Source organism: Danio rerio, chromosome 6 (genome assembly GCF_049306965.1).
Source record: "Danio rerio strain Tuebingen ecotype United States chromosome 6, GRCz12tu, whole genome shotgun sequence".
Classification (NCBI taxonomy): domain Eukaryota; kingdom Metazoa; phylum Chordata; class Actinopteri; order Cypriniformes; family Danionidae; genus Danio; species Danio rerio.
The window spans coordinates 39,043,511-39,056,034 of NC_133181.1; the positions used below are offsets into that span (position 1 = coordinate 39,043,511).

The 12,524-nt window shown below is 35.3% G+C and overlaps 1 long non-coding RNA gene across 4 annotated transcripts in view; it reads left to right on the plus strand.

The window, feature by feature from the left end:
• LOC137490239 (uncharacterized) overlaps nt 1-12,524 on the plus strand; it is a 138,843-nt gene that overhangs the window by 13,196 nt on the left and 113,123 nt on the right. For all 4 annotated transcript variants that reach the window (XR_012408064.1, XR_012408065.1, XR_012408066.1 and 1 more), the window contains one exon: nt 1,561-1,634. This is a non-coding gene — a long non-coding RNA (uncharacterized lncRNA). The remainder of the gene's footprint in view (nt 1-1,560; nt 1,635-12,524) is intronic.

The following is a 12,524-nucleotide window of genomic DNA, read 5'->3' on the forward strand; positions in this document are numbered from 1 at the left end:
CTTCAGTCACAGCCACTCCTCATGAAGTGCCTTTAATGCACATATAATGAATGTTTCATTGAGCTTCAATGGCTTTGCATCAAGGAGTTACTTATGACTGTGTTTTTTAATGCATTTCTACTTAGACGGTTTAAAAAATGGTAATCCTGTTCTCTTTGCTTAGAATGGACCACAAAGAATTTTGGTTAGGGGGAAACGCACAAAAAATTCTGGGTTGTTTATCCTAAGCACGTTGTATAATATTTTAGGTTATATATGTTTTTTGTTTTTTTGGATTTTGTGTTACCCTGTGGATGGGTTTGTGGGTGCATGGGTCTATAGACCCTTAGCACAAGATTTTACACAAATTCCTGTGCAAATTTTTTATGCAATGTATTCATATGCCAGCTGGTGCTACCAGCACAGAGTTCACAAAGTCCCTTATATCTGCCACAAAAACAGGTTTGTAAGCATTTGTGTTAATAAAAAGCATTTTATTAGTGATCAGGGTCCTGTCATCTATATAGCATAGGCATGGATATATAAGACTTAAGATTATACGATTCTGACAGTATGATAAATTTGGATAAAAAAATATGAATTTAAGAGTATTGTAATTACTTCCCTAAAATACTGTGTGTTCTTTTTAGATCCCCCCATTCCCACCACAAAAAAATAAATAAATAAATAAATAAAGCTACTATTTATTTTAGACCACTTGCAGTTATGGATGTGAAATTTGTCATATGACAACACATGATTCATATCATACTTGTTAAACAAACAAGCACAATTCAACCTAAAGAAACAACCCAACATGCTTAAAATCGCACATGGTTAAGTTTATCCATGTTCTTGCTTTTTGTGGGTTGCAGAACAACCTAAATTTAGATACTTTTCAGCCAAAGGTTTTAGCGGAAGGAAATCCAGAGTTTGTAAAGTATCAGAGGCAAACCAACAAACAAATGTTGTGGTCTTGTTAATTCTTTGTTGCCCTAAGACTCACATAAATTCTCAGAATTTCCTGTCTATACCATCATTTTCTCACCCGTGTGGTTGTGAGTTTGTCTCATTCCACTAACAGCCTCTTTATGTGCCTCTAAATCAGTTTTTTTTTTGTTATTTTAAAAATGCTAATCATAATTAAATTATTTATTTTCTTAAAAAAACTAATCTTAGTTAATCAAACTGCAGTATGTTAATCTTTCTTTGACTTTGATAGGCTGGAATTATAAATAAGGCGAATTACCCTTATATCAAAACTACAAAATATCAAAGTAAAGTTTCACTGGTGGTGTTGCTAATAGAGCAGTTATATCAGTTACTGCACAATTTGCCAAAACATCATTACTTCTGTCAAAGACTTAAATGAAGGGGCAAGAGTTGATGTATGAGGATCTTAACAATTAATAATCTATAGAAGCCCTCCAAAAAAAAAAAAAAAAAAAAACGTTGAAGAAAGAAAATTGAAGTTTACGAGAAAAATAAATTGAAATGAATTCTTTAGTGGTTTTATGTACTTTAACTGAAGCTAAATTATTCTAGATTTATTAAGATATGTTTTGCTTTTTTGTATTTTAGATGAATGAAGTGGCCAAATTATGCTTCACCTCATGGAGTGTCCATGTCAATGACCGACCAATTACTCAACTAAGGTAAGTAATAATGAGTCTAATGTTTTGCACACTGAATCTGACATTTTTGCACTTTAAAAAAGAAAGTTATCATAAAAATAATCAGATCAGGTTTGATTTTTTTTTTTTTTTTTTTTTACATCTGTAGAAAGTATTTTGAAAGATGATTTGACAATTCAGAGCCACCATACATGCTAAAGCCAAAATCCAGAATGCTGTCACTTCATCAATCTAGAAAATCAAGAAAGTGTATAATATAATTAAAGAATGTGGCGGATGGTTGTGAGAAACTGCTGTAGCCTAACCTTTCCCATGCCATTGTTTGGCAAGTTGTGTGTGTTTGTGTGTCTGTACCATTGACATTATGCCAGTTTCTGTCAAAGTAAAATGTGAAACAGAGCTAGTTTCAATGCTGACACACTGTTTACAAACTTTTCCAAAATAGCTATTCAGAAAACTTGAAATTAGCTTCATGCTGCAAGTCATCATGTGTGTTTAAAGTGAAGGATTCTTGAAAACATTTAATATTTATATCATAAATTGTGCTGAAATGTGAATATTTTGAGTGAGAACAGTCCTTCTGTCACGTAAAAGAGAAGCAAAGGCACTTCTGCATACCTCCTTAAGACAGTCAAGCAAATTAATTGAAATTTGGCCGGACCCATTGTTGAGTGTTTTCCTTTGTAGGTTTAAAAACCAAGCGCTTTTCTTTCATTAAATAAGCGAATGACGGCAACCAAACAGCCTGTTTTTATATACTGAGAGGCTTCTGTCTTCATCGTCATTGAGTCTGTTGATATGGTGAATCATTAGGCCTGGTGCCTTTCCTTTGATGGTGTGTTTTCCCTTTTTTTTTCATCTGATCCAAAATCTCCAAGGAAAGAGAAAACCTATTTTCCGTTGCAACCCTTTATGCCGTCAGTGAAGTGAATAGTGGCAACAATAGGAAATTGGCAGATGCTGGTCATGCCACTCAAACATCAATGCAAAAAAAAGATGATTCATGCCTGTGGTATCTTTCTATCAGAAAGGACCTTTGCGAGGTTAGTCCCGCGCAGATGCCCCCAAACTGAATGCGTGTGTTTTTCCCCTCTTTAATTTATTTTTATATCTCTTTTCTCTGTTAATTGCAAGCCGTTGATTCTTTAATAGGATTGTCAACCACCAAGGAGTACAGGCTTTAAAGAAATGCTTTCCAGTTGAAATGTGCCTTTGAGCACTGATTTTCCAGGGCTTTCTTGCTTCACTTTTAAGCTCGATCCAATTCGCAAGCTCTTTCAGTGTAACTGGGATACAAATCCATGCCATTGCAGCTATCAGAGGCCCGCAATGAGCATGAAAAAGTGGCATTACATCTTGCTCTTTTTGTAGGGCCCTTTTTAGCTTATTCCAGAGTGGAGGGCCCATCCATTGCAATGCAGCCCACATCCGTCTGCCAAGAGTCTCCGTTACTGGGATTCGTCATAGAGGAGTCACAAAATCTCAGCCTAGACAATGCTAGCGGCCATCATTTTCATACCGCCCAGGCTCTCTCCATCTTATCACTGAAACGCCTTTGTCATGCTAGCATCTGCCGTAGAGCTCGCTCCAGGCCAGCCCTTAAAAACAGGGGAAAAACCTCTCAGCGAGTATCCACCAGTGTGATTTTCTAGTTAGCCGGCATGTCCTCTTAAATTTTTTCAGCTGTCCAATTCTTCAAACTGAAAGTTCCAGCGTTCTGGCGATAGGTTTGTTTCTACCGAGTGCAGTAATGAATGCAAACGATAATCATCCAAGCCAAAAGCCGCCGCTGTGCCTTGGCTCTCGTCTCACGCCATCCTCTTGTAGGTTACCACAAAGGAAACACATTTGCAGACTTCCCCTGCAATTTCCCTCTCTCTTTGTTACTGGAGGGAAAATCACATTCTCTTCCTTCGTAGCAGAACCTGGAGGTTCTTTAGTGATGGTTCAGAAATAGACAGGGCATAAACAGCCACAGATGTGAGGGAACAGAGACAAGCAGGGAATGCTACCCCATGGCTTCCACTTAAGCTTGTTAAAAGACCACAGTATTAACAGAATGCGTGCAGTGCCTTTTAAACTAAATTAAAACACTGGGCTGACCAACAAAATCTAAAAACAAACATGTTAATAAAGTATTGCTAATTTTAATTAGAATTTAAAATCATTCCTAATTAATTCAGATTAGAAATAATGCATTAAGTGAGAATGTTGTTAGTGTGATCACACTTGGCAAGTTTAGCCAATTAAAAGAAACTCTAATGTGATTACTCTGTTAGTGTGATTCATTTGAAAATGTATGAATGCTTCCATTCAAACATTGGTGCACACCAATCAACTGGACCAAAGCCTCTAAAAATATGATTGAGCCCACTTTGAAATGAGCTGTGGTGCAGTTTCACTGTAATAAACACAAAACATAGACCGAAGAAATCTAAATAAACCAAAAACAAAACATGGTCACAAACCACCACTTTAAAAAATAAATATTCCATCATTTTAATCTTTAAAATATTTAGATTAATTAACTCAATAATTAACTTAATTTAATTAATATTAATTATTAATTATTCCTAATTACACATAGCAATTAATTCAGATTACAAATAATGCATTAAATGAGAAAATAATTGGTGTGATCACAAAAGCTGTTTTCCACAACGTAGAATTTTTTTTTCAAACTACCTCAGATCACTTGGTTTTGACTTTAAACTCATTAAAACATGTGTTGTTTAAAGCGGTAAGAATAATGCTTTTCATTGTTTTAAGCTGTTTTATCATTTTCTGTTGTTGGCCTGGGCATCACGGCGGCACAGTGGGTAGCATGATCGCCTCAGAGCAAGAAGGTCGCTGGTTGAGCCCCGGCTGGGTCAGTTGGCATTTCTATGTAGAGTTTGCATGTTCTCCCCATGTTTGCGTGGGTGTATGGGTGTTTTCCAGAGATGTGTTGCAGGTGAAAGGGCATCCACTGCATTAAACTCATGCCAGATAAGTTGGCGATTCATTCCGATGTGGCCACCCCTTTCATGTGAGTACTAAGTTAGTGTGGTTCATTTGAATTAGTTTGAATGCTTCCATTCAAACATTGGTACACACCAATCAAGTGGACCAAAACCCCTAAAAATATGATTGAGCCCACTTTAAAATCAGATCTGGTGCAGTTTTACTGTAATAATAACATAGCATAGACCAAAGTAATCTAAATGAAACAAAAAACAGGACATGGTCACAAACCACAATCTAAATTATTTTCTGCCATTTTAATCTTTAATTTTTTTGTTTTTTTTAATTAACCAATTTAAGTGTGAACACAAAAAGTAATATGCTTATAGTTTGGATCTGAATGGTGCATTTCTACTACACATACAGTGTGTGATGGGGAGCAGCCATATACTGTATGTCATGTCATTTATCCCAGGGCTCAGAGAGAGACAGCAGATTCTGAGATAAGCCAGTCCAGTGAGCTACTGCTTGTGCCAGACATCCCTGATGTGCAAGTGAAAAAGGGGAAGCCTGTAAAAAATAATGACAATTTACGAGCATATTTTCAAGGCTCTGCAGAAAGGAGAAACTATGTTTGAGATTTTAATTGAAAGCAGAAGACCCCCAGGCCTCTATTTAGAACTCTAAATATTCTCTCTACCTGAAGACAAAAGTTTGTGAAGAACAAGTCATAAAAAGTTATTTTAAAATATTATGTTATTATTTGTTCGCAAATTTGAAAGAATTGGCAAGCAACACATGGAGTAAAATAATATTACAAGTAGATAAGATAATATTTTATTTAGTAATTTAATAAAAACATACAACAATATTTACATATGCATCCTTGAAAAATGATTTTACAGTGTTTTCAGTTACAATAGTAAGAAATGTGTTTGAGCACCAAAACAGCATATTCAACTTAAATGATTCTAAACGATCATGTGACACTAAAAACTGGAGAATTTTTTTATTTTTTTTTTGCTGTCATACAGTATGAATAACATTTTAAATACAGTAATACAATTTTTCATAACTTAATTTTTCTAGTTACTATAACTTAAATATCCTAGATATCTCAACCTACACTGTAAAAAAAATGCAGGGTTCCACAATTTATTCATCTTGTGCCAACACAAATCGATTATGCTAACTTAACACTTTTAACAAATTTATGTGGATTGAACATAAAAAAATCAAAGTCGTCCCAATGAAATCTCAAGAATTGTGTTGTTTCAGCTCATTTTTATTAAAGTAGTTTGAACAAGTAAAAAAAAATATTATTTGAGTGTACTATTGTCTGTTACAACTTTGTGTAGCTACTGTAAATTAAATGTTCTAGTTTTTCTAGAAGGTTGTGTAGTGCCCAGGGCCAGCGCTTCCATAGAGGCAACCTAGGCGGCCGCCTAGGGCGGCAGAATAGAGAGGGCGGCATCCCCGAAACTACCCTCTCCACCCGCGCCCTCATCCGCGTCTAGGGTGGCAGAATAGAGAGAGCGGCGTCCCCGAAACTACCCTTGCCACCCGCGCCCTCATCCGCATCTAGGGTGGCAGAATAGAGAGAGCGGCGTCCCTGAAACTATCCTCGTCACCCGCGCCTCAATAATATCCGCGTCTAGCGCGACAGAATAGAGAGGGTGGCGTCCCCTAAACTACCCTCGCCACCCGTGCCTCAGTTATAGCCGCGTCTAGGGCGGCAGAATAGACCACCCCGGTTTCACTTTAGGTTTGAGGGCGGCGTGACCGTCCTTTGCCTAGAGCGGCAGTTCAGCTTGCTCCGGCCCTGGTAGTGCCCAGTCATTGTTTATTATTTCTTCATGGTAACTAATGCATTAACCAACACATTATTATATACTGTATGTAAATTTAAATGAACAAAGATATAGTATTGCTGAATAAATGCAGTGTGATATTTGTTGGTTTGCACAACAGTTCACAGTTATAATTTCACTTTCATATGTGGTTATTTTATTTTCATGTTGAGGTAAACTGTATTCTGCTGCATTAAAGATAGGAATAAATGTCACGTAAAATGGTATTCAAACTTACATTATTAGCATTTAACTCTGAAAAAGCACACATTCAGTTCCTGATTTGATTGAATAACAGCATAAACTACTGTTACAGTCACGAGACATAAAAACCGTTTCTAAAATGAAAATTTCAGAGGATGGTTTAGACAAAAAAATCTTTAACATGGAAATGATTCCTTTTGTTATGTGTTGTTACGTGTTGCTACAGTGTAGGCATAAATCTGGTAACCTGCATTTGTGTTGTCAGAGGTGGGGTCGGGTACAACCTCTGGGTGCAAATCTTACATACATACTAATTAACCTGTTTGTTGGAAGAGATGCATTAGAATATGAGGGTTTACATTAACAACGGTTATTTAATGCTGAACGATTAGTTCATATTAACTAATGCACTTACAACTTAATATGGTGTGTTAACATTAACAAAGATTAAGTAATTCTGTATTATGAACGTAATTTGGTGTTGTTCATTGTTAATTTACGTTAGCTGATGCATTAGCTAATATTGACTAATATAACTTTATTGTAAAATGTTACCTAGTATTTTGAATTGTTTTTCTGCAACTATAACACAAGCAACTCTTAGATTGTAGATTTATCAGTTTTGAATCAATTTGCTTTCTTTTATCGCTGATGTTCCACATGAATATGTTCTGGACCCTTTTTATTAGTTATAATTTATCTTTTTTTTTGGAGTGTTTTTAAGAATATGTAAACCTAAATTTATCCTTAAAACCTACTAACCATCTTACATCTCTCTCTTTCTCTCTCTGGCTCCTTAGCTATTATTAAAACTTTGTTTACATTGCCACTTATTTGCATATTTCCATATCTGTAATATTAATTGATTTCATCGTGGCTTAAAGAGTCATGAAACTCCCACATTTGGTTTATGTTTTCCTCAGAATTTTTTGGGCATGGGGAGTGGGCATGGCCATCAGAGCTAGGGAAAAAGAGCACGGGGATAACAACTGACTCAAATGAGACAAATTATGAGGAGACCTGTGATTTTATAGTTTACAAAGTTACAATGGAAATAAATAAACAGTATATCATTTAATGCCCTGCTACAGTTTTTCATACATAAACATTTGTGAACACAGCAGCAACAATATAGGTAATGTGTCTGAATGGTAAGTAACTCAACTGATAAAAGACAAAGTTGGCCATTCTCTAATACTAGTACAGCTCTCAACAAACCTGCTGCAAACCAACACCTTTGTTGTATCAGCCCTGACAGAGTCATAGGTCACCGTACCGTTCACGGATGCGGTCTCACCCAGTCATTGGGTCTCGCAGCTTAGCAGGTCTGCCTGGCCTTCGAAAAGCACATGCTCTCTTGAATAATCAAGAAATAGGGTCTTCTCATAGGATAAGACAACTCCACTATGAATAATAATGAGAAATCAATGCGTCATCAATCCACTAGCAGATGCTTGCTACGTCACTGATTTTGATCCTGCCCCAGAAAGATAAAATTACCTTACAAAAGCTTAAAATTATGCCATTTTCCCCAGATTTTAAGCAGACAGGTGCTAACGTTGCCTTAATGGATGCTCAACACATACAAATCTGTTATAATTTATAAAAATGGACTCCAGGGTGTCTTGACCTTTAACAATAAATTTCAATATAAAATAAGTGTTTTTTTTAACATAAGAAACTTTTAAAACAAATCTTATTAATAACCTAACTTTACCACTGGTTGTGCATGTTTGCAAATGATAATGTTCAGTTAATATTGTAGTAAATAGTAAACAATACAATGTAACAAATTCAGAAATTTTATATTCTTGTCATGTCCCAGTCACGTCATAGGATGAAATAGAAAGGCACAAGCAGAGGTATACATATGAAGTGTTTGCCACTGTAATGATAAAGCCAAAAGATGACACTCCATGCTGAGGCTCGACAGCCTACATATGGACTTTTCATTAAGGCAAACGGTGCTCACGATAAATGGACCTGTAGTTCTGCTAGTTTATGAGATTTGCCGGCCAGTTCTTGCTGCAGTCTTTGATGGGACACCTGCAGTGAAACAGTATCTTTACTGCTCCGTGCAGAAACTCGAGCCAGCCTAAAGGCTAGTTCCATGTTCGTGCAAGAAGACACCTATATATGTGTGTGTCTGTGTGTGTGCGGGTTCATTAATACGTGTGTGTGGGCTGACAGCCAGACATGCCACCTCGTGTCTTTGAAGATTATTATAGGTGCTGGTAGTCAGCAGAGCACGAGGCTCTGGTTTAACATTTACGTCATGCTTGCCTGTGGTGGTAATCGTTATATAAAGGTTAGTCACAATGCTCAGAGTAGTCATTACATCCACTTCCCCATCCTGTGATGACAAATTTAGCAAACTTTATATATAGAAGGTAAAAAAAATGGTTTTAGTGAAATGGATCAGTTATGAGTAAAAAAAGAGAAAGAAAATTAATAAATTACCTAATTTAAAGTAGTAACATATTAAATATTAAGAAAATGGATATGCAAATGAATATAGTGAATTAATGATTAAGTGAACTAATAATTGAAGTAAATGAAGAAATGAGAAACATAGAACTAATACATTTTCAAATGAATGAAAAATAATGAATAACCAGACTGAATAAATAATTCAATATAAAAAAAACCCTGATGTTTTCATCTTAGTAATCTTGCATATTTAATTTTACTTTGAAATTATGTCTAATAAGCTTTTATTTTTATACTTTCATTTTTAATTTTGGTTTTGGTAATTGTGTGTGCTTATGTTAATATTCAGACATTTCTATAATATTTAAAATAATAATAAAAAAATCATGTATTAATACTGTGTGGTGACTGTAGTTTATAACCCAGTTGGTGCAGTGTCTATGATAAAAATCTTATCATGTGTTGGGTGACTTTTATGCTTCCAGTGCCTGAAGGTAAAGTTTCTGTGATAAACACAGGGACCTGCTCTATAATTGGTTAAATTGATGGTAAAAAAGTTCCACATTCCCGTGAGGGCAGAGGGCCTGGTTAGGGCATGCAGCGTGTACAGATGACTGCTCTGATCTGGAAGTGAATCTAAAGAGATTTCCCTGCACAGGAATGCACCCGGTTAATCTGTAGCCCCTTGTAGGAAAAGACCTCTGGACTGCGGAAAACAGTGGGTATAGTTAAGAAGGTGGAAACTCATAATTAAACTGACACAACAAACATATTATTTTTATTTTTTTATTGAGGAAACATGATTTTTCTGCATTATTTCTGCTTTTTTTTCTGCAGAGATATATATATTTACACTACCGGTTAAAGCTTCGGGGTCAATATAGGTTTTAAATGTTTTAAAATAAGCTTCTCCTGCACACCAAGGCTGCATTTATTTTATCAAAAATGCAGAAGAAATTATAACATTCTGAAATGTTATTGCATTGAAATGTTATTTAAATAAAAAAACAAAAAACTGACCCCAAACTTTTGACCGATTGTGTATATTTATTTGCTTTAAAAACACCTAGTTGCCCATCACTAGTCTTAAAACAACTGCTAGTTTAAGTCTAAAGTTTGTTATAGTTTTTTTTTTTTTTAACACCACCGTGTGAGTTACAATTATAAGAATCTTATCTGGTTTCACACACTAGCTTGGTTTAATAATAATCAAACATCATTAGAGTTAATAGATCTTAAATGTAAGTTTCTCATTTCCAGTTGACTTACCCACAGGTTGCTCCTAAATGTATCCTCTGCACAGTCAGTTGGCCAAAAAAATTATAAAGTGTGCTCAATAATGTAATCTTAGCCTAAATTAATAGGCAATGCGGTTACATTTGATTACTTTCATTACATACTTTCATTATATATCTTTTTTGTTGTGCGATATCACCAAATTATATTGCAATAAATTATATTATTTTCATTTTAAGACCATTTTATGCCCCATGAGTTGCATTTTGAATGTTCCTTTCATGATTCTGGTGTACATGTTATATATCACTCTATCCACATTTCCTCTGGAGTTTCATGTAATTTTGGGTGTTTCATCTTTAATTTGTCGACTTTCACTGCAGTTTAGCACTTTCACTTTTATTCAGGAACATTTTATGCTTGCCCCTCGTGACAAACTGAGGTATTGGATGAGAGTATGAACTGTTGGAAGAGTGTTGTTCTAATGGAGTTTGATACTACACGTCGTATGGGGAATAGAAAAACTGCATTTCACGATGCAGATGTCTGTGGTCCTTCACTGATTCAGCAGGTGCGGAGAATAGTGTCAAACAGCCGTATGTGTATTGACTATCCTGTTGCAAAATGAAAGTATTACATGATGGTAATAGTTTGAATATGGTGTTCATGTGTCTGTATTAAAATTAGACTAAAATCTGCGTACTTCACGTGTCTTAATTAGATTTTTAATTAGTTCGATTATGACTTTAGTCGGTTTAAGGTTACGGAAAATCACTGTTTACATGGTAGACTCTTATTTAGAGTATTGTCTTAATTGTATTTAAATCTGATTTTTGGGTCTCTAAAAGTCTAAAGCGCATGGCGCAAAAGCATTAAGGGCATGTCTGAATCCACTTCTGCTATTTAAAGGAAGAAAAATACGCTCTGTGCCGATTAAACCAATCAAACACACATCTCTCATTTACTTTAGGAGTCAGTTGCATCACGCCATGGTGCATTTGCTTTTTATATGGCATACTTAGTAAATGGATAAACTGAATGCCTCACTAGCGAGAAAACAGTTAAACAGACCATCTGCAGCGCAAGGATAAAGAACATGCCTCCTCCCTTTGGCCTCTTAACTTTCTCTTTACTTTACTCCTTTACTTTCGTGGAGCAATAAAATGGTGGAAACTCACTCCATTAAAGACATCCATTAGCCTACATATTTAATTTCATTTAAGAGCAAAGATTTGTTTCAAAATGATTTCTAAATTCAGTTCTAATTTCCAGCAAACTGAAAAGATGAACAATAATAAAAAAGTGTGGTCAAAAGACCAAAAGTCCTATGCCCCATATGGTCCAAACCCGACAGGTGGACACATCTAAGCTTGTTTTTATTAAAACACATAAATGTTAATAATAATAATAGTAACATTATACAAAAGCAAATTGTCATGAATAAACTGAAAACAATCTCCCCAAGGTGAAGAAGGCATGGAGGCAATTGTTTTTTATATTTATGTAGAAAATAATAATTTTTAAAAAATTGTAATCTTTTAATTATTTTTGATTTGTAAAGATATTTGCGTATTGCTGTTCATCCTGTGTCTATGAAGCAATGTGTATGTGTTGAAGGCACACAACTAACGCGCTGTGCTCGATTTTAGACCAGCTTTCAGCTGGTCAATTACGCAGTCTATTATAGTTCTTCAAAATAGCAACGCACCAACAATTCACCTTAACACACCTCTGGCACACCCATGAGTCCACAAAACGACACAAATGGATTTGCTATTTAAACAACATAGTGCAAAACAAAAAAAATTGTGTTGCATTGGTCTGAAAATGGCTACAAATCGCGCCAAACATGTCTTGCTCCTTATTGCACAGGGTGCATGATATAGGACTGTTGGTGTCCATGTAAACATACTCAGTGTTTGCTCTTTCCTTGTTACCTTGTCTAAGACATTTACATTGGTTTATCAGCAATTAGTATAGTCAGCCCGATAACACAAAGCCCAGAACTTTTGACAGGTCTTGAGAAAACTGCTAATATTACTGTAGCATTTTTTGGTAAATGAAATAATAATAATAAAAAATCATAAATTTTGTTAAGCATATTAGTTTCAGGGTTAAAGTTGCATATAATAAAACCATTAGCTTAAAAAAAAAAAAGTTTTTTATGGAAGTTACCATCATTATAATGTGTATATGTGTATAACATTTCCTGGACCCTTTATATGGATGTGGTTTTTCTAGAAAGCCT